The sequence below is a fragment of the Hypomesus transpacificus genome, chromosome 14, assembly GCF_021917145.1.
Source record: "Hypomesus transpacificus isolate Combined female chromosome 14, fHypTra1, whole genome shotgun sequence".
Lineage (NCBI taxonomy): Eukaryota > Metazoa > Chordata > Actinopteri > Osmeriformes > Osmeridae > Hypomesus > Hypomesus transpacificus.
In genome coordinates, this window is record NC_061073.1 from 5,313,441 (window position 1) to 5,336,253 (window position 22,813).

Sequence of the window (22,813 nt, forward strand, 5' to 3'; positions counted from 1 at the left end):
GCATGCATCTTTGTCACGTACCATCACTTCTTTACTAGCAACCACATGCTTGTGATCAGGGCAGTTTGTCACATGTGATAATCAATATCAGTCAGTGTTTCCCACAGATTAGAAAGCTATATGTGGCGGGGGGGGGGGGGGGGGGTGTTGTTTCATGTCAGACCGGGGGGGGGGTCGAAATAATTCACAAAATCAATCAACAACAACAAACAAATAATTTCTGCATATGCAGGTAGCGACGCTGCATACAGGGTGCTAAATAACTATTTAACTGGTCGGCTCCATGACGCCGGGTAAGTAGCTAGCTCTTGAAACTTCTCACCAAAACAACGAAGGGGAACCTTCGATTAAGACATGTCCGTCGGTACCTAGCGAAAAGTAGCCTCAACTTTCCTAGACCTTTAGCTACGGCACTAATGCTGAAGGCTCGCTGATGTAGCTGTCGGTCTCACTAGAACGGCGTATGCATCGTTGCTAACGTGTGCTGACGTAGTGACTGTGTGTGTATGTGAGAAAGACGCGTGCGTGAAAGAGACGGAGGGAGAGCAGGGAAAGGAAATGCAGCTGAACGAATACGCTGCGTGTTTTTACCTAAATAGCGAAAAAAAAAAAAATGTTTACGAAACGCAATGTGTGGCGGCCGGTGTTGATTCTGTGGCGCACCGCCACAAATTAGTCTATGTGTGGGAAACACTGTCAGTGATATATAGAGGTCAAAAGGAAGGTCAAGAGGAGCAGAGGCCACATCAGAGACACACCCCTGGCTTCAGTCTTGACCTAGCAGGCGTGTGTGTGTGTGTGCACGTGTGAGGTGGGTGTGTGTGTGTGTGTGTGTGCACGTGTGTTTGATGGGGGGGGTGGCCACCCAGTAAAGGCCTCACCCCTTTGTCTGTGGTATGTTTGTTAAAACCCCATCAACACTGTACCAGGTCTGCTATACCTCACTGAAAATCTGCTCTTTACAGATCACTGTCATTTTCAAAAAGAAGTTTTCTTTTTCCTGCTATGCCAATCTCCGCAGTGCTGACAGATGAACGGCCCTAAAACAACCGTCTCGTGAAGGGTGGTTACAAAGAAAACAAGACGACTAGTCACCGGCCCTCATTATTTCCACCTTGCTTTACCCTGGCACTCTTGCTCCACTGCACGGGTAAAAGACAATTAATCCTAATAATCAGGGCTCTCAGCATCATTGCTCATTCTGGCAGGTCTCTTTTTCCATAGGGGCATGGAGGGAGTGCCTGGGATATCTACTGCACAGATGAACCTCTTACAGATGTTGTGAAGAACAGTAACCTGACGGTTCATGTGGCCGTCTCCAACTCCTCTCAGGCGGGAGGAAATACATTCCAAAACTGAAGAATGACAAACAGTATAGATACAGTATCTGCCTTTCACATACCGTGCAGCACATGTCCCACCCAACTATGTCAACAATCCTTGAATAGGGAGGATTGGATTGTTAGAAGCTTGGCTTTTTTTCAGAGTTTCCTCCCAGAGGAAGGTGACAGCATTCTGCATCAAAACAAAACAACTGCAGTACAGTATTTGACAAGCGCGGGAACCTAATCCTCTCAGACTGCAGCCCAAATGCTCAGCCAATGCTACAGGCCCAGAGATTAGAAGCTGAGGGAGTACTATGACCGAGGGAGACAGGAGGCCCATACAAACAAGCAGATGCCATAGGGCTGCTTTAGAGAGAGAGAAAAAAAAATCATCATCACAGTGTGGCAATTATGGGAGCTGAGAATTCACTAAACCAGAGCACAGTGTGTTCTCACAGCATCTCAGCAGCATTCGCAGCATCCCACACAACAAGCTCATTAGGCTACGGTACATCTTCACTCTGGTTTAGCTTTGAGGAATTAATACAACAGCACCTGGACTCAGAGAGCCATCCATCCTGCTGCGTGTGGCAGCCAAGCCCAGGTTATGCATTATCTCCTTTAAAAAGGATGAAATGTGGCCACCCCTGTTCAGTTTTAAGCAACACCACTCTTTTTCCTGAGTGCCATGTGAGGGGCAGGCATATTAATCACACTCACAGCCACTAATGCTAACAATCAGTCAATGCTGTTGGTCAGCCTCTCCATCTCTTGTGACAGGAAGGTTTGTCCTGGGGCCTGCTGTTTCGTCCTGCTATGCTTGCCTCTAGGACAAAATACACACAACAGACAGTCTCTTCCTTTATCAATGACATATTGTACTGCCCTTTGTTGCGGAGGACAGTATTATGAAGAATTGCAGAAGGTTAGGTATTTGCTTTAGGCTCAATTATTTAACGTGTACTGTATGTCAGTGTGTCGATACTGGCGTACAGCGGGACTAAGTCACTGAAAGTATTTTTTTAGACATTCTCAGGTACACTCTATGTAAAATCTTCATCTACGCGTAGAAACCACTGACGTCTCAAGATGAAGCAGTTTTGAGAGACAAACAGCTGGCTGGCTGAGTTGAGAGGAAACTGCATACTGAGCTCAAATAATCTACCCTGACTGTCATCCTGGAGCCACATGAGGCAGAACTGGCATGTCTGCATTTGGACAAGAAGAATATGGCTCACTGTGACAGCTCCATGCTGACAAGTGTAACAGTGACACAAATTATACAAAACCTGCACAGTGAAAATCATCCTGAGAGGCGAGGCCCTGAAAAAAAGTGACAATTCGACCAACGTGGTGTTCACGGCAATGGATGAATGCGTGTGTGTGTTATTTTCACTACTATTTTTCCTTTCCATAGCATAAAACCGAATGCTAATTATTGGGCTTCACATAGCGTAAAATGTACAGCTGTGGGGACTGTCAGAGCTACATGGACTGTTGAGCTGGTGTACATGTTGACAGTGCTTGGATTGTCTCTCCTTGTTCCATGAAGACCTCCTACTGACTTCACCATCTCATGACACCCACAACCGTCAGGTCTATTTTTGCATACCATTCAACCAAAACTAATGCCCAGATTTTCAGAAGTCAAGGTTACATTTTGAGAAAGAATACATGTAAAAAATAATGAAGGTGAGGGCGTATAGTTGTATGCTGGAATAAACTTTGTTTGTGCATCAGCGTATTTATACACACATACACACAATTATGATAAGTTTTATAATATGACAATTATAACAGGCTCTTTATTAACTTGTTCGAATATTAGATAAATAAACAGCATACAGCTGTCAACAGCTGCATACTGCCCTTCTGCTATGCAACAGTGTATCATTGTAAACCATAAACCATTTGTTAATGACATTCTTTACACTGCATATTGATTGTTAGCCAGATTGCTAACTCTTGAGGATAAACTTTACAGACTGCTTGGTGTCAATTTTGATTACTTTATTTCTAAAGCATTCCAGATGTTCCGATCAGTGATCCAGTCTCCACACAAGGGATACTAGGAAGAAGGTTGAGAGAGAACACACGTTTACATTTGGTACCAATTATCATCCTACTCCAGCATAAATATCGGCTTTCCAAAAACTAAGAATTTAAAGCTACTTTAGAATATTTCGAACATGACTCATAAGACCTACAAAAGCAACCAATGTCAGACTTTCATCACACGCATGTGGCGTATGCAGGAACATTATGTATGCTCTCCTCTGAAAAGGAGGGGATCCATGACAAAGTCAAAAATTACATTATATGTTCAATACTGTATTATCATACAGTAACCAATGTCAGAAGGCAGTCCCCTTGTCGAGCCCTTGAGCCCGTAAAGTATGAGCATTGCCATTTTAATAATCTACAGTTTGGTGAAAATGAACAGTTCACTAGATCATTACACTCCATCGATCATGTAAAGGCAACTTCTGTTTAGACACACCTGAAGAGTCAAAGTTCACAGCATAGAGTTGTTAGGGAGGAGAGAGAAACAGAGAAGGACTGGTCAAATGTTAAACACAGAGTATGTGGCTAAGCATGTGGGGTTGTATCTCACATGGGGGAGTTTGCAGCCCCAGGGAGAGCTAACACTGAAATGCTCTTTGACCATGAAATGGCCCTGTCCTGTAATGGTGGTTAATGGCTGCGCGGTACTGCAGTGCTGGGACCAGGCAGCAGGGAGACCCACTCTGGGGACCAGCAGGGGTCCCCAACCACGCAGGGAAGGGGGGGCTGGTGATGATAGTATTTTCCCAACATTATAATTGAGAACTCGCTGCCATGTGTAGCAATCAACCCAGTAGCAGTAGATGGAGACAGACATGGAGAACAGATGACATGCTATCATCATGATCTGTAGGTGTGTTGGTTAGCAAGAGCAGGGAGAAAGAGTATTCACATGTATTTTCAACCGTCAACAGTCAACCTCAATATCTGGGCCTGAATGAAATACTTTCCCAGTAGCATGTCTTCATATAAATGAGTTTAATAGTATTATATCAGGATAGTAGGTCTGTTTGTATCGCCATTTCTCTTATGCCATATTAAAGACACATCTCTCCTGTTTGACTAGATGGATCTACAGAATGAGCAGTGACATTAGGACTTTCTAAAACACTAACATCAAGCCAAGTCTGGTTAGGTTGACCTTTAGATATGATTCAGAAAATGAAAGCCTGCTTGCTGAGTACCCTTTGTCCTATGATTTTTGACCACTGATCCACAGTTGATAAGACTAATTACTGGTGGGGAGCAATGGTTAAGAGTTGAAATGCCTCTGACTGACACATTGCCCTCGTCATGGCAAGGCCTCACCATCTTGCCCTCAAGTTAAATTCTTGAAAGGGCAAACCTTGGGGCAAAATTGGGATATTGGCCTTCTCACAACAAATATGGGCATGTTGGAGGCCAAGGTTGTCCAAATCAGGCCGCTTTCTAAGAACGCTCAAAGTGTATAGTATTTGACAGTGGAGGGATATCAGATATGCTCTTGCTTACAATTGTCGCTCTATAAAGGTCATTGTTTGGAGACAAGTTAAGAGAGGATGACTAGCAACTTATTACCTTTAACCTTGGCTTAAAGGAATATGTACTTTCCTTCCTGCTATAAATGTCCAGTATAGTTAGCATAGTGTGTATTCTTAAACATCAACATTGCTCCAGTTTTATGTATGATTTGATTGCCCAGAAAGAACAATTACAAAAAAAGAACCATCAAATCTGTTTTCATAATGACATGATTGAAATTATATCACCATTATTCAGCTATAGTAGGTGTACTGTACTTTCCATGTTGGTAATACAAGCTTTGCATTTAGGTAACACACACACACACAAACAAACACATGCACACATATGGAGACAAATAGATTTTCAATCATCTAAACCATAACCCCGAGGTTAGGAAAACTGATTGTAGCGTGGATCCTATTTAATCAGGTCTGGTGATGAGTCATGATAAGAGACTGTCTCCTCTGCTGAGATGCAGACAGTAAAGTAAGATGGAGACAACTGAGGGATAAGCTGTAAACCTATTTTGACAAAGCTTGTCTGACAAAGCTCTAGTGGACACGACGACATATGAAATATGGGGTCAACTATCCGCCATTCATCAATAAGCCAGTCCTGTCTCTATTTGAATTTTGAGCGGTTAGCAATATTAACCTTCGTGACCTCAAGTCGCAGACTCTGACATCTTTGCAATTCCAAGGACTGACAACCACAGTAACAATGTAACTTTTGTGTGTCGCTTTACTAAATGCTTTCTGCCATATAATGCTATGGAATAAGAGGGTCTCAAATGATAGCAGACTATTTAAAAAAACTTTAATTCCTATAACAGCAGTACCCTTGTGTGAGACCTACAGTATCATTACGTTGTCTCCTGTATGCACTGTGCCACTGCAAAACTGTTAAACTTAGACACATATCTATGTAGGTATGCATTATTCAGATGGATGCAGACGAGTGTCTCAAGAAACCCTAAGTGGAACCTAGTGAGACCGGAGATCACCCCCCCTCAAAAAAGCAGTGTAGCAAAGTGTGGAGTCACAAGTCACAGCTCAAGGCCGTCGGATCTAAGCCTTTGATCCATACGACTGGCTGGAACAATGTGGCCTCCTTGCTTAAAGGTTACATCTACGAGCCCTCCTGACCTCAAGGTTCACAGGCCAGAAGTCAGCCTAGGATCGGGTTACATGAAATGAGAACTTGGACGTTTCAATTACTATCACCCTCTTGTGGGGGGGATTACATTTGAAGACTTAGGGATCACAATTTATTGAAAGAATAACGGTGGTGTAATGTAAAAAGCACAATTCTTCCTTCTCAGTCCAGTGTAGTATCAATAACGTTTCTACAACCATGTCACCACTCCAACATCTGAATATGGAAGAATTACACACTGTGATGTTTCTCAAAGCTTCCTTGTCCGGGGGGAGAGAAACAGACAGACATAGTGCGATAGACAGAGACAGAGTGAGAAAGGAAGAGAGAGAGAAAGAGAGAGAGAGCAAATGGAATAGCATGCTTTCAGTAATATGCTATTGTCAGCCAATACAGGACTCCTCTCTAGGAGAGGTAACACTGCAACAGAGGGAATCAGCAGCATTCTAGTGAAGCGAAGAATGAGATCACTGGGCTTTTTTTTACAGGGTCAACGGTGAGGCAAGGCACATCATGTTTAAAATTCAGTCCTTTCCCTACCAAGCACTTGAAACGCACAGGGCCAGCCACACAAAACCTGCTTGCCATTATGCAAAGAGACGGACGGCTTTAAGTAAATACGTAATCTTAATGAATGTGGAGGACTTGGGGGTAGGGGTGAGGGGAAGCCTAGTCAAGCAGGGAGGGTCAGGAACACAGAGGGAACAATCCGGTGTGTCAACAAAACCACTGTTCGCTCCCTCCGTCACCACATGAAGCAACATTTACAGTGGAGTGCAACTTAAAGGGCTTCTAGCCTCTGATATATGATTGATCTAGACATCAATAAAGTGCGGTACTAAAGAGAAACACTCCTGACGTGCCTGACAACAGAGCTTCAAATCCCACAGTCAGTTTGCCAAGCATGAACATGGTCACCTTCAGAGATTAAGCAAACTTGCATGCGAGTAACTTGCATGTGCTCTGCATGCAGGACTATTGACAAGCACAAGTGACAGATGATCAACCTCATTTAAAACTACGGAATCTTGTATGCATGGTGCCTTATTTTGGTAAGTAGCATTAACAACCTGCTTAGCCCTCTGTCTCTGTCTAACACATACTGACCTTCATCATTGGCCCCAACTAATCTAGGATGCATAAAGTTAAAGCAAAAGGACAGCCATTAGATGACATGTCACACAATCTAGGGGTCTTGTTCTGGCCCTGTGCCTGCTGGCTATGTCCTTTGCTTCTCCCAGTTTGCTCTGTGAGACTGCCAGGACATTGAGCCTGACACATCAGAACTACTGCTCTCTTGGTGCCCCCTTTCATTCCCACTATCACAGAGTCAAAGCCTGCAGAGACGGAGCTGTCCAGAGACTGAGCCCTGCTGGGTTTGACTGGGCCAAGATCCGATCAAGCCTCGAGGATAGGGTCATCCTCTTCCCTGACTTCAACTTGCTATGATCTCTGAACCAATTCTAAAAAGGCCCCTGACTTGATTTGAGCAGACAGTCCCCTTTGAAAGCTGCCTTTGGTTTGGCTTCTGTAGCCTAGAAAGTGAAGAGCAGGGTCAGGCTACACACAGACAGGGAAAAGCTCAACCAAAAAGAGAGAGAGAGAGAGAGAGAGAGAGCGAAAGAGAGAGAGAATGCTGAAAGCCATGCTCCAGGTGCAGATGGCACACTGTTTTATGTGTGGCCTCAATGGATTATGCCAGCCTAGCTACTGGAGGCACATAATATGGAAGATCACACAAAAACATTGTCATCCAAAATCCAAAGATTCATTAATAAAGGTCATTTCCATGACAGGAAATGCCTACTGGTTGGACAATACACTAAGGGGTCTTGTTAGAGCTGAAAGGAGATTTTAGACTAAAAGACTGATTTTTATTCTTTAATATAATACATGCATCCATAATGCTTAATTAAATATGGAATGCACACACAGCAGGTTTTCATAATGTGTGTGTGTATGAACCACTTATATAAAAATAAAACAATATTTTATTTCCAGCATATTTTAATGATCCAATTCAGACAGACACTGACCCCAAGGAGTGGAGGCTGCTGCGAACCCCAAAACCATCAAAGGTCAGAGGTTAGAGCAGGAGAAGGTAATATCCAAGTCCCTTCCCATTGTGTGACAAGCTGCCTTCACCCTCTCGCCCCAGAAGCTTAGTTTCAGTGTTAACACTTCAAACATTCAATATCTTCAGAAAACACAAAGGACACAACTGCTTGGCATCGCCATCTTTCTTTCCCCAAGTATAGATATGGATCCCTCCCAAAGGTCAGTCAGTTGAAGTTTCCATGACTAAGCCAAGCTTTGTTGTTTGACTTTTCCCAATGGAGATCTTCACTTTTGGGTGCAAATGGAGCCAGATCAACATCAGAAAATGACATTCTGTCATGCTAATACTTTATAGGTCAGAGTCAAATTATAACTGACTGATCATTCCTACAACACATAATTAAAGCCTATGTTATCGTCAAAATATCAAGTTGGTTACTGGTAAAATGGTACTTCTGTTCTAATTATGTTTCTATTTCAGGAGACACTTGAGTGGATTTATCCCTGCACATATATTGCACATCTACCTGTACATAGATCAATAAATAACACATAAATTATGCTCATGTAACAATCACGTCTTTTAACAAAGACAGAGCTGTTTTCCAAGTGTTTTTCTGTTTCTGTTTTCCAGACAGCAGTTCCGAGTGAGTGACTTACAGTAACACACCTCCAGCACCATGTGCCAGAACATAGTCACTGCCGGAGGCTAATCTCAAACCACTGGGATCTGATTTCCAGCAGTATTGGCAGTTCAAGAATCAATCTGGGCAGCTTCCTGTGCTGAACCTGATGCAGCTTTCATACGCTGTGTGCGACTGGGAGCTGTAGCACTTGCCTGTGTCCCTGGGATGAGGGCATGTCTCTGAGAGGGTGATAAAACACCTTATTTTATGGGTCACTGATTACTGCCTGCACCCTCATGTCTGTGGTGATACTAATCTTTCCAAGCACCAAACTACAAGGCCGCCCATATTTTCAACAACATTGTGCATGTCCTGCCTATTTTCCTTGTACAATTACAAATTACTATGAAAGCGGGAAAAATAATAAAACCACTTGTTAATAAATATATAATAATTCTGTCAAATAGTGTGTTTTTCACAGTAAGCATGCTCCCTATGGCTGAATCTAGTAGAAGGCACTGCAGGCATTCTCTAGAGGGAAGATCTCATTTTCTGCCTCCTGCCGTGCATTATCCCGTCCAGTCTGAAATAATATGGGACTCATTTCAGAGCTTAGGACATTCTCAAAAATGCTGACTATCATGGAGAGAGTAGCAAATGAAACACAGCTTTTCACAGGGAGGGTTCTAATGACACCCTACGCCGAGGGGGCAGAGGTTCAGGATCCAAACCCAGGAGAGTCACATAACAGCACAGCTGGTTTAAGCTGGGATGCTGTTGTTAGCTTTTTAGATTTAAACGGCTGTCCGAACATTGAGAGGTCTTTAAAACACATCTTTAAAAACGACAGATACACCTTTGAAATGTTCAGTTCTAATTATTAAATGTGAATAATTGCATCGAAACTAAAACCCTGAACATTGAAAAAGAAAATCTGTGAAGCTTCGTCAAGAATGCAAAAGAGGATAAACGCAGAATGATGATTTGGAAAGTATTAGTGAATTGATTCAAGGACTCAACAATCCCACATCCGATCAGTCTGTCCATCTCTAATAATCAAGTTTGGGTACAAACCATCCCTCTGGATGAAAAAAAAAACATGTTGCCCGTCTGTCTCTCATTCATCTTAAAGACTGCCAGTCTTGACTGTTCCCATTGAAGTCGTCTGTCACTTGTATGGCATCAAACACCAGGCTCAGTCTTTTTAAAACAGACAGCAATGTCTTAAAAGGCACATATATTTTCTGTGCTACTTTACATTAGCATGATATGAAGAGACGTACTTAGATGTGCTTAAATAAGCCACAAAAAGCCAAGACCATGCACTGCGTGAACTCATTTGTTGCTGGTACCTCAATCAGCATGGATGCAGACTAAGCACTTGGAGTGAACCTGAGGATAAGGCATTAAATCATTCTTTGTAGAGAGCTCCTGTCGTATAAAGACAAGTCAACTACCTTTGTGTTATCTTAAAAATACAAAAACCACGTGCCAAATTATGGTAACTGTCCAAAGAGGTTAAATGATAAATGGGCACATGCAAACATATGCTGTTTCTTGTATTTATTAGTAGACTAATTAATTGTAATATTTGCAGTTTTACCATTCACAAAGACAAGACTCAGTAGCCTTGCCCAAATAACGCTGTTCAACATTATAACCACACATCACGGAGTGTTAGCAGTCTCCTTCTGTCTGTTCTTAGATATAAGCGTGAGGTGGTGCTGGGTGTGCATGTCACGGCAGGCTGCTCCAGGGAGCAGGAGGCAGGCTCTCTCCCTCCCTCGCAGTGCAGGAGGCCACCCAGCCACACACAATTACACCCAGAGCCAGGCACCAGCCTAACCCCCCCTCTGCCACGGGCCAGGCCTCAGTTAGATCTCAGCATGCATGCTCAATGATCTGTTATTAATTAATCAATCAAAGCTAATCAAGGTAAACCTTGCTTTTTAAACAGGTCAGAACACATACTGTTCCACTGAGGTTTTTTCTCTCTTTTTTTTTTGCTCATAAGGTAAGGCTGAGGATGATGTGTTTGAAAAATAAATCGTATACTTAAATGCATTACTAGACTAGAATAAACACATACAGCAGCCTGCAGTCAACTCGCACACACACGCAGTGTTGAGAGTAACATTTTATATGTAAATTCACATTGTCAGTGAACCAGTCTGCCAAGCAGCAGATACTACACTGAGAGTGATTTTATAACCCGAACATGCCACAACCATAAAGTAGCATACTTACTTTGCTGTTTGGTATCAAGCCTCGCGAATGGCTATCCGTGGAAACTCAGATTTCTTTTCCACTGAACTCATTTTGAGCTGTCAAAGGTAGACTCGCACTAAAACAAAAACAAAGTTGGTTCTAATCTAAATCTTGTTGATAGTTGTCTAAAATGTAATTAGCAGATGCCGTCGGTGATTTTTGACAAACCCTGTGATATAAAACATCAATCAGTAGGCTACGATATGGGGATCACTGGAGGCTGCAATACGGACAAACTTAAACATATTGAACAGGTGCGTCCACTGAGCGGCGCCGTAGCCCGCTTTTTGAAGGTAGTAAGCGCTAGCGCCAATAAAACATATCTTTCTCTGTGCTGGCCGATAGTGACAGGCAGTCTGAACTACGATTGCATGAAAATATACAACAGGTAGGTGCAAGCCACAGACCATGTAAATGGCGATATACAAATTAAGTTCAGCAAATAAGAATTTCTGACCTGGAAATGTATGGTTAATCAGGTCACCATGCTCGTTTTCTGCTGCGGTGACCGGGGATTGTTGGAGTTGTTGCCAACATGTTAGCCGTCAGAAAAGTTGTCGAGCTACAAATCTCTGCACTTAACACATACTGATTGGCCTTCTTGTTATGCATGTCGGGTTACCGGCAGTTGTTAATTCTTTCTAACACCATTAGTGATTGACACAGTCTAATATACAAACCTCAGATGGATACTATAAGAACGCAAGACTCACGAAAATTGGATCATGAACTCCTGTCAGACAGGGCCTGCCCTGCTAAGTATCCCAGTAAGTAAACCTAAATCCGTATTGTACTGTATGGATGAAGAGCATACGCAAACTGGATCCAATGCCATTTGGGATGGAGTTTGGGGTGAGACCTAAGCAGATGGGAAGTATTGTAGAAGATGAGTAAAGGTCAAGCTCAGCTTCCGTGATAAAGCTGTGGGCACTGCTCATAGCAATGTTTTAAAAGTTGACTTAAGAAAACAGATTGTGTGGTCAGACAAAACTCTTAAGACCATATTGCTATGTTTTTCATGGCTCTTCTCTAGATTGCCTCAGGCGGCAGCAGCACCAAATGGTCAAAAAATTGATATCATTATTTTTGTCTGATGATAGCCATGGGTAAGGTAGGTTTCAAATGGGTGGAGTTTTGTTTCTGTTTGTTTGTCTTACCCTTAATTTTCCTTTTAAACAGACTATCCATTTACCAGTGAGACATCCTGTATGGAGGAAAGGTTAAAGTAATCTGAACACATGGAAGCCTACATCAGGTAATGCAATTAATTGGTCAAGTTGCTAAATTATCTTTACCTATACATCTAACAGTACAATGAACTGTTGAGTAGTTGATGTGTGTGATGTTCTAAAGAGCATACACAGAGAGCACATTTGGCCATTAGGTAACACTTCATCGTGTCTGTTTTGATAGGGTGTTGTAGGGCTCCTCTCTGTCCGGTAGCAGTCATTTTTTTTCTGTCATCTCCTCGACACTGTAAAAACACTTGCTGTGGTTTGGTAGATTAACAGAGAGTCCCCTAATGGAGTAATTACACCGAGCCAAACATCTATTTTTCACCTGTGCTCTGCCATTACTCTCCGTCCCCTATCCACTCCATTGGAAGTCACTTACTCTCCTTACAATGAGTTATCATTGACTGCCATTTAGGCGTTCTGGAGCAATTTGTCTTACTGAGGCTGTGGGCTGGCCTTATTGCAGAGAACACTCATTCTCTTTCCAATACATAAAACATTCATGGGAAAGAGGAGAAAATAGCGCACAAACAGATAGTGGAAAATGGCTTATAGATACTTCAACGGAGACAGACAGGACAAATAATGTAGGAGATTACAGGGGCACAGATTCAGTGAAAACTGCAAGAGGAAAATCCCTGTCCAATCGGAATGGCTTCATAGACAATGTTAGGAGGGCATTGTTAGTTATTGTTGAGTGTTAGTAAATTCTTCATAAGAACATTCTCCAACAAGGTGTTATATTCTTAAGAATTGTCTTGTTAAATATTGAGACAAAAGAACTACAGTATATGGCTTTTGTTTTATCGGTGTGTTTGGTTATCCTTTATACAAAACATATAGATGTAGTTGTGTCATTTTCTTAGGAAATTATTCAGGTAAAAGCTGACATTTTGCAATGGATTCTATATCTCTGTTTCTTTCTCGTTGACTAAATGCAGATATTGATTAGCTGAAGGGTCTTAAGCTCTTTTGGTGTCCCGGGTCTGCAACCATCCCTTTGTGGTGTCCTCTGGACTATGTTTTTGTGGAAAGGAGATCTTTTTGACATCATGCTTGCTGCAACACTCAAGGGTAGCCCCCTGTTCACTTGTACTGAGTCAACCACAATGAGTTGGTGTCACTCTGAAATTGAAGTTATATTTTTGTATCCATTACCAAACTTAATAATAATTAACAGTTTATTTTATTGTATATTGATTGTTACTTGGTAAAATGGTGACTAATAGGATGGTATTTGTTGCTAGACATGTTCATGTATTAAAGGCATGTCAATGAAAGGCGTTGCTCAGTTCAAGGTTTATGTGCTTTACTGAATTGACTGTTTTAACTGTGTGTACTATGTCCCTGATTTATTCGAGACCATTAGCTTTCATTGTCTGTCCTTGAATTTTAAGTATTTATGTCTTTGTGATAGGTGTAAGCAAATGCATGTCAGGGTTGTAGCACTTTTACCAATTCAGTGATTAATTGTGACTTTTTGTGAGACTAAAGAGTTAAAGAAAGGTTTGTGAGGTAAAGATGTTTGATTTCAAAAGAACAAAACCAATTCCTTTTTGTGCATCAAACTTGATGGTCAAGAAAGGAAGTTCCAGTTCTACATAGGTCATTCTGGCATGAACTGTATGCATTCTATTGAACCTGAATTTCCCGTTAGGGTTAATAGGGTGGTAAACTCTGTGGATTGTTAGATTACTCTCTCAAACTGCTTAACACAATGACAAATAACCATTATTCTTTTTCTTGCACTGATAATCGAGACAACTTAAACATTTCTTACCAACACAAGTGAAACCATTAATCCTCCCTGATTTTGCTGATAAGTGGTGACGGTGGAGTAATAGCCTTGTCGCCCAGAAAAAGAGCCAAATATGTGAACAATTAAAACAAGATGTCCATTATCTGCTACTCTTCAAGTTCACTTGTCATTAGCAGTATTGTAATTAATCTGATTTTGAATAACTTATTAGTAACTATCAGAAAACTGAAACAAGGTTTTTTTATAATATGAAAACATTTAGTATTTAGTAGGTAACTAGAAATAAGGATTTAAAGTAGGGGAATGTATTTTTATACCTGATTTGTTTGCATGGAGTAACTTGCTTTTCTTTATGTCTGATTTAATTGGATGTGGATTGAAGTTTACAATGTAGTCAACTTTCTTACACAGGACTGTAAACTCTTTTAATTGCATATCTGCAACTGCAGATCAGAAACTGATTTAACAAGAGTACAGTATGCTCTACTCAAGTGACAGTTTATGTACACTGTAATTGCAATGTTCCTGCCCATTAACCATGCTGCATATTGCATGAATGCAAATATTTCCTCCATGCACAACAACATCAAGAGGTGATCAGGTCAATTAAAAGAACATTTTGATTCGCTTTACATGAATATCCTGGTCAATATTACTGTACAGTGACTGTAATACTGGAATGATTCTGGTCATTCAAAACATTTGGTAAGATTTCAGTTGAGAACATGTGTTATTACCAAAACAATTTTGGCAAAAGAAGCTGGTTATCCTTAATTGACAGTGAGCTTATGTATTGCAGAGCCAAAGTAATATTTTAAATAAAGATAAGCTTCTGATTGTGTCCTCAGTTTCATTGACAGTAAAATTGGCTGTTGAAAAAGACATTGCAAGTATTGTAATTATTATAGAGTAAACCTTTAATCTACTGTTCTTCCTAACCTTTATAATAGGTCATTAATCACACTAAAGCCAGATGGGGTTTGCAACATTAAGATATGGAGCCAGTAATGAATGCTTTCTCACAGATGTGTACAGTACTTCCATCCAACTCTCTCCTTGTGTCCTGTTAAAGAGTAATACATCCTTTCATTTGATGCATCAGGGTTGATTTCCATCTTGCTAAGAACATTTTTGACAGTTTGAGATTTGGCTTGGAGAATGGGACATTTAGAAAGCTAGTTGGGAGAGTGCTAGGAAAGTAGCACCAGGGCAACCTCTACTTCAGAAAGCTGCTTATTTTTTTAGTTTTAATATTCTGAGAAAGAGAAAAAAACTGTCAAAGGTTCCCTCAGCCTCATCCTCTAATCCCATGAGGGTACACAGTCTAAAGAACTCCAGATCATCCATTTGAGATGAATTTTGCATGTAGACAATATTGACTGTTACATTTTAAATGTAGAGCTTTGCATTCTACATGCCAACCACACAATACTGGCAGAGCTGCAGTGCTTGGCATTTGATATTTGGAATTACTATGGCCGTAACTCTGTTTAGATCAAAGGACTTCAGGGGCCTAAGTTTCAAATCCCCCAAAGCCCATTTTGGCTCCTCTTTATTTAGCCCATTGGCATTCTGACCCCATGCTACTGAGACTTTGAACTCAAAGTTTGGAAAAGCTGAATCGCTTCTTAAAACACATTATCAGTGGACCAGATTAAAGAATATCACTAAGCATCTTAAGGTTTTAGTGCAGTGTGGCGACATCGTTGGGGCTTCTGGGGCCATTTACGGGGATATACTGTATTAACAATGGCTAAGAAAACAGTCCAAGGGGGGTGTCCAGAAATAGAAAAAGAAAAAAAAAACTTTCATTATGCTTAATTAAGTTTCAATATTACGTCGAAAAGAATAAAGGTTGGCATGAGTCAGTTGGATACATAGCAGCGTTGCAAGCTACATATTAACTATCTTTACTTGCTTTATTGCTTGCTTATTAATAAAGTAGAGCTTCTTACTTGTACTGTCCATACTTCATACTGTTGTTCAAACAGTTTTTGGTAGTATATTGGAAGGAGATTGCTTTTTAATTGGCCCAGCAGTCAGTTATCAGGTGTAGTCGTGAACACATTGCAGTTAGAACAATTGGCCATATGTGAGGTGCATCTGCTTTCACCACTTTGATATTTTGACAGTACTGCTACTTTCAGTCCATAATGAATTGGAGTTTCTCTTTTTTTTCTTTTTTACTTCTTTATAATAGATGTGAATTTATGGACTTATATGTGGATCCACAGTGGTATCTAATATGTGTAAATCTCTTCTTTGTGGTCTTGATCATGTGTAAAGATACATGTTATTGAATACAAGTCTGCTGTGTTCCCCATAGCAGCTCTCAAACCCCCTCAATCTCATCAACCCGCATGATTAAGATTTGGCACCTTGGACTGCATTGTCTTCATTTGGAAATATTTCAGCTGCATTTCTGCCACTCTCAAGAAAGATGAAGATAAAGGAGAATAAGGCAAAAAACACACCCTGTTGTGTGAATCCTAGAGAAGGCCTTGAACCCTGCCATTCATCCCTTTCACTTCATCAGCTGAGTCTAATTGCCAGAGAGGACAGGAGACCCTGGGCCCGATTGTTCCTTATCCTCTTTGGAGCCTTCTGAGGCATGAAAAGTGAAAGGCCTGCTTTTGATCTTTTTTTTTCTTCTTTTTTTCCTCTTTTCTGTCATCCCCTGCTATCCTTTCCCTCGGAGTGACACACTCCTTTCACACTGTGCCCCCTTCTCCATCCACGCAAAATAATTATCAAGCACCGCTTCATCAAATAATGGTAGAGATAGGAGGTCATTGCAGGGAGGGCCAGAGGTCTGGAGGGGTGGCCCTAGGACGTGGTGGAGCTCCCAGCTCATCTTAGAGGCATGCTCCTTAGCTCTGGCTACCTTTATGTACCTTGACCCCGGTTTTCGTTTGCCTGTCCTAATGAGACACGCGGCCAATGCAATACTGCTCTTGCATTGGCAGGGTTGGAAGGCCAAAGTACAATGAGACACAGGGTTGTGCTCAGACAACGGCGCATCTGTGCTGTCTTATTAAGCCTTGGAAAGGAGTTTGTACTTCTCAACTTCCCATAGGCACCGAGACCAGATCTATTGACACCTACTTGTCCTTTGCGGTCAACACCTTTTCAGTGGAGGACCAGCTTACACACACACATTCTGATTAGGAGTAATTCTTGGCAGCTTATTTGAAGAGGCAAAGTGCTTAACTTGGTTTAGGTTGCCATGTGAGAAATGGCATAAGCAGGGAAAAATTCAGAATAATGATGATGGAAAATTCCTTGAGACTAAGCAGATGACAAAGTATGTCAAAGGCCAGTCTTGTCAAAAAAAAAAAAACTGCCCTTCAGTTTGAATAGAATGGGAAGGATGCTGCTCTCTGTGTGGCCAGTAACACACAGCCGCCAATCACTTTTCGAGCCTCATTACCACCACAAGCGTGTAAATAATGTAATTGATATTTTTAAAACTTAGTGCACAAACTTCTTTGAACATTGCAAAACATTGCTATGTACAGTATATTCATGTTGTGTGTGTATATATACTGTGTATAAATAAATACATATATGTATATGTACATGTATATGTGCTTGTACGGTATTGGTAATTACATTTAAAAATTGAAATTACATTTATATTCATTCAATCATTGTTATCATACTATGGGCGTTGAGATGCAGTGGACTACATTCAATACACATCTGTGCCATGTCCTGGTCCAGTAGTATATTCCCTTAGATTTTGTGATGTGTTTTGGAGGAATGTATAACCTGCTTACAAAATGGACAGCGGGAAATACTGTTAAGTAGACAGAGCATAAATGACAAACAGACAAACAACTAGGCAAACAAAAACCTTTAAGCAATCATGTAAAGCACGCCTAACATCTGAGCACTGGGAGAGAACAAAGCAGAGCTCCTGTCAGAGCATCGATCCGTTCCTGAAGGCACACACATCCAGAGATCTCTGATTGCTCCCTGCCTCTCGCGTTCTCTCCCCTGCGCCTCCGACTCTCCTCCCCGGCTCCGCTTGGACAATGTGCTTATTGATCTAGCCCACTTCTGTAGAGTTAACTCACTGATAAAACCTGGCCATGGGCTTCCATGGTTCTGAAAGCGCTTGCATGGCTGTTGAGAAAAATAATATTAAAGGAGTATGTGAAAAGACCTGCAACACAAGAGTCACTCTCAAGTGATGGTGAATAATATCTACCAAAAAATGCACTTCAAGTAGAACATTCGAAACTGTAGTATTAGCAACTGAGAGGATCCCATTGTTTATTCCCATCATAAGTATTTGATATTTGCAAAAAAAAGTATGATTAAATCAATATGCATCATCAATGTTTTGTGTGTTTTTAAAGGGTAGTGTCACTCTTTATCCCAACAGCATTTTTACAGCAAGTGGATGTACAGTATGTGTACAATGCAATATGTGTGTCTCTGGGCGTGTGTGTGTATTTTTGCAAGTGTGTTCTGTTGTCATGTTTGTAGCATTCCATGTGGGAGGTTCTGCCGAGAAGCAAGCCATCTGTAGTGTTCTACAGAGCGACATGTTGTAAAAGCGAGATTTGAGAGTGTGTGGAGACTTGACTTGTCAAATCTTGGCACATAATGAGACAGAAGGGAGTGGAGGCAGGAAAGTGTCCAGAGATAAACAATTAGATTTGTCCCAGCGGTAAAGGCCATGGGCAATGCGAGGACTCGCAGACAAATAAAATCAATATGGCTCCCAGTAAGGACACACCAGGGTAGAGTGATGAAGAGGTTAACACTTATTTCTCAGATCAGGATACACAGAAAAAAAGAGTCATGGTTTGTATTAAATCAATACTGATATGAACATGAGCAAGCTGCCTGTCAATGTACTGTATGTACATGTCAAGTGAATGTGGTATGAACAAATCGTACTGTAGCTGAGTACAAACTGAATTCAAGACAGTTATACACAGTGTAACAGTGCACAAAAAAAAAACATTTTTAAGGAATTGGCTTTTGGGAATGATTGTTTCACACACCCTGATACAAACATAATGGAGCGTGATCCACTGAAAGTGTGGGCTGTCCCAGTGCGTGGGTCCCCTCCCAGGCCCTGCCCAGACTCGCAGGTCTCATCTCACATCTTGCCACTGTTCCCAGCAGGCCTTACAGGGGTAGCGCTGCCATGGCAGGGAGGTCGGACTGGAGGTGAGGCGTTCCACAATGTGCTTGTACTGGTATTACAGAAGACAACACAAATATATTGGGGGTGGGGGGGTTGTGTGTGACTGCTGCTAGGCCGGTAAGTCTCCTTAGAGACTCAGAGGCGCTGACCAGAAAGGTGTGAGTCTGAGCCATGGCCTGCCCATCGCCTCGTCTCCACGGAGACAGGGACAAGGCCCCCCTGTGGGCTTGTCTCCCTCCTCTGTGGGCTGGGGCAGCCGGGAGTTGTTGGGATGAGGCCTGGCCATCGCCCGGACTCCAGGGGGACCAGGAGCCACAACTCCGATGACCTTCAACAACCTGTCAGCCTGTCATCTTGGCCTAGGGAATTAAGAGCAATGGGAAGAAAAAAAAGGTGTGGGTGTCTGTGGAGACTTGTTGGACTGGCCCTGTGCATGTTGGTGTGGAGAACAAAGAGGATTCTTTATAATAGGAGCAACATGGATGATACCATAGTTCTGTATGGAGGATGAATTGACATACTAACCACAAGATCGTAGACAAGCATTGCTACCCACAATGTTGACTTATTCTAGACTACAGCACTTTTTTTTTATTTTGTTGCTGATTGGTGGCAGAAAATGAAACAGCTGGCAAAGAAGAGGAGGGAGTACATTAACATAATTAGACAGCAATACTATCATCCCAATTCCTGTATTCTAGTCTCATTCTTTATGTCTAAGAGCAGACAATGGAGTGAAATTACTGTTTGGACAGGCCCCCAGGCAGCGTTTTAGTTTGTAAGATTTGATTTAAAAGGAAGAAATCTCTAAAATTTAATCAGTAGCACCTGTCGTTATTATAGGCTATGTACAAGCCCAAAATGTGCTGCTAAACGTTACTCTAAAGCACTCAGGCAATGGTTACACTTCACAATGCAATGTGCATGCAAAGTATATGAGATACAGCTTTGTGCTCACCAACCCTTACTAATCTAACCTCGCCTGGCCATGCACGGCCAGGTGTGCACAAGGTTTCGTTTTCATAGCAATTCCACTCAACAGCCATCATACTGTAGAGGCATAAATGATTACATATAGGATTTGGTGCACAGTATACAACTTGAAAAATAGGCTGCTCATTTGAACTGAAATTGTGTGCCATTGACAGTTTAAAGTTTACGTGATGTTGAATGCAGACCGCAAATAAAATACATGTTAATTGATCTTAACAGCTTGTTTGCCTTGTGTCTGTTTCAGGTAATTGAAGACTGGGTTATTAAAATGCTGTATGATTAGCTGTATCAGGTAAATCAGAGACTCATTCAAGTTCATCGTTTTAGTAAATGCAAATGTTCCTATCACTCTGATGAATACTTGCAAAGCATGATCTTCTGTCTCAGTTTGAGATTGCCCAGTACCATCAAACTTACTCCCCAGAGACACTGGTGACACAATCTGACAAACCAACACAAGCGATTCTGAGGAAAATCTGTGCCTCTTTTTCTTTCAGCCGAAAAGAAAGAGGATTTTGAATGGTGCGGTTGTTCTTTATGCAAAGCTGAGACGCGACGCCTTCCAGACAGTGAGAGATGGCAAGCCCTAATAATACAGAGCTGTACAATGGTTCTGACAGGCGAGCAATAAAGCAATCAGGGTCCTAGGCATTCCAAATCTCTTTAACGCCCACCCTCTAACAGTCTGAGAGATGGGCGGCTGACCTGCAGGCTGTCAATCATGGCGAATACCTGCTGGAGCCTGATCAGGGAGAACCGAGGGCACCAGTCTATCAGATCTGTTTTCACACTCCAGACACTAACATTGCAAGCATAACCACATAGACAAAAAGCCCTACTGCCTCACTCTTAATTAGGAGTGGGTGGGGTGGGAATGGGGGGGGATACTTGTTTGGTTTAAATGGGTATGGGAGGGTCTTAGGTATAGGGGTCATGGGTTGTGGAATCCCAGTGAGACAGAGAACAACCTTTTTCCCTTGATTTAGGAATCAGGCATTGATCTGTCACGCTGTTTTGTAGAAGTAAGAGCTCTTTCAGCGGTGCATTTCAGTTAGGGGAAAAAAAAGAAAAGCCGTTAGGATAGTTCATTAGCTGCCTGTAGCTCATTCCAGCAAGTAGATCACCGTAATACTGTGGTTAGTTAATGGCTTTCTGGTGTTTCCTCCAGAGTCTTCCTGTCTGAAGGCTGCCTGCTGAAAACCCTCTATGTCTTCCTATTCTTTCCATGTGAGGAGTCTTGTCTTCTCCAGCCTTGCTCAGACAGCTTTAGCCAGTGGTTTTGTCTGGGAGAAGTCTGCCTGTATGGGATTACTTTAGAGACCAAGCACAGCTCCTTACCACATAAAGATAATACTAACAATAATAATAAATCAAAATGTTGATAGGTAGAATAGAAATGAAGAGATTTATAATTATGTTATTATGTTCCATACAACGGTCATTCTATTAAACTTACATTTTATTCAACACAGGTTTCAATAAATGTTAAGTATTATAAATTGCAATCATAAACGCAGATATGTGACCATCTTAAAATAAAGTTTTGAAAGGTTTTGCATCCACTCAATTCTATTAAAATATTCCACTTTCTAAGTCATTGCCAGCCAAACATCAATTGTTTAGTCTAGTCTTGTCTAGTTTAATGCAAACTTAATACACTGTAATTGGTATGTGGACACACATACAAATGGACTTCAGGTATCCATCTTCCTTTTTGATGTATGTAAAAAATATGTAAAAAAAAAAAACGTTTAAACTTTACTCTTTAAAGTTGCTGACCAATACATTCCACAATCAATGGTGTATATTGTTAATGCAGTAAAGTAACATTGGCAGTGTCCAATGTCTATGCTAGCATGGAGTTTGGTAATTCTTAATATTTAATTGGATGACTCTCCATCTTTAAGGTGCCTGAAAGAAATATAAGACAGATTTGGCAGCCAGTGATGAGTTCTGCAGTGATGTCGTCCCTTTGACCCCTAAGCAAGACCTTCTCCAGATTTGATCCCAGTTTGACTGACCAGAGCTCATCTGGGGCCTAGCTGGGGCCTCCCACCAGACCAAAGCTTGGCTTGTTCTTCCCGGCTCTCTGGTGGCATACCACACACTGAACACAATGCTCTGTATGTGATCATCTGCTGCTGGATGGAGGATCCACATGTATCTTCCATCACTCTAAGGATCTGGGGGTCAGTGGGAGCCAGGGTGCAGTGGACCATTCACCAGCCCACGTCTGGCTAAGGTCTGTAGAGAGACTTGATTTATCATCCCAATGTTCTGTCCATATAGTACACATCAGCGTCTCCAATTGACATCATCAGATGTCTTTTTGATGTGAAGATTTTTTTTGTTGCCTTGACTAAACCCAGATGTCCACAAAAATCCTCAGTTGAAAGTTTTACAGTGTCTTTCTTAAGATTTGTTTTAAATGTCAGTGCCTTTGATACTCTTAGCATTGTATACCAGTGCTAAAACAAGAGTACCATCCTTACATGGGTTGTATATTGGGTTGATATGGTAGACATATAATCCAACTTAGATGGTATATTACAGTTTACTATTGTTAAATGTAATTTAATGCTGAGAAATAATTTTTAAAATTGAAAACAATCTCCTAAAATATTGCTTCCCTTATATTCAGATGTTGATAGTGCCAACCCAGT

General features: G+C 41.5%; 1 long non-coding RNA gene across 1 annotated transcript; it reads left to right on the forward strand.

Moving 5' to 3' along the window:
* The first annotated feature begins 12,176 nt into the window (after positions 1–12,176).
* Positions 12,177–20,956, forward strand: LOC124477110. Its single transcript, XR_006957082.1, has 3 exons — positions 12,177–12,254; positions 20,395–20,442; positions 20,648–20,956. It is a non-coding gene; the product is annotated as an uncharacterized LOC124477110 (long non-coding RNA).
* Positions 20,957–22,813: the final 1,857 nt, after the last annotated feature.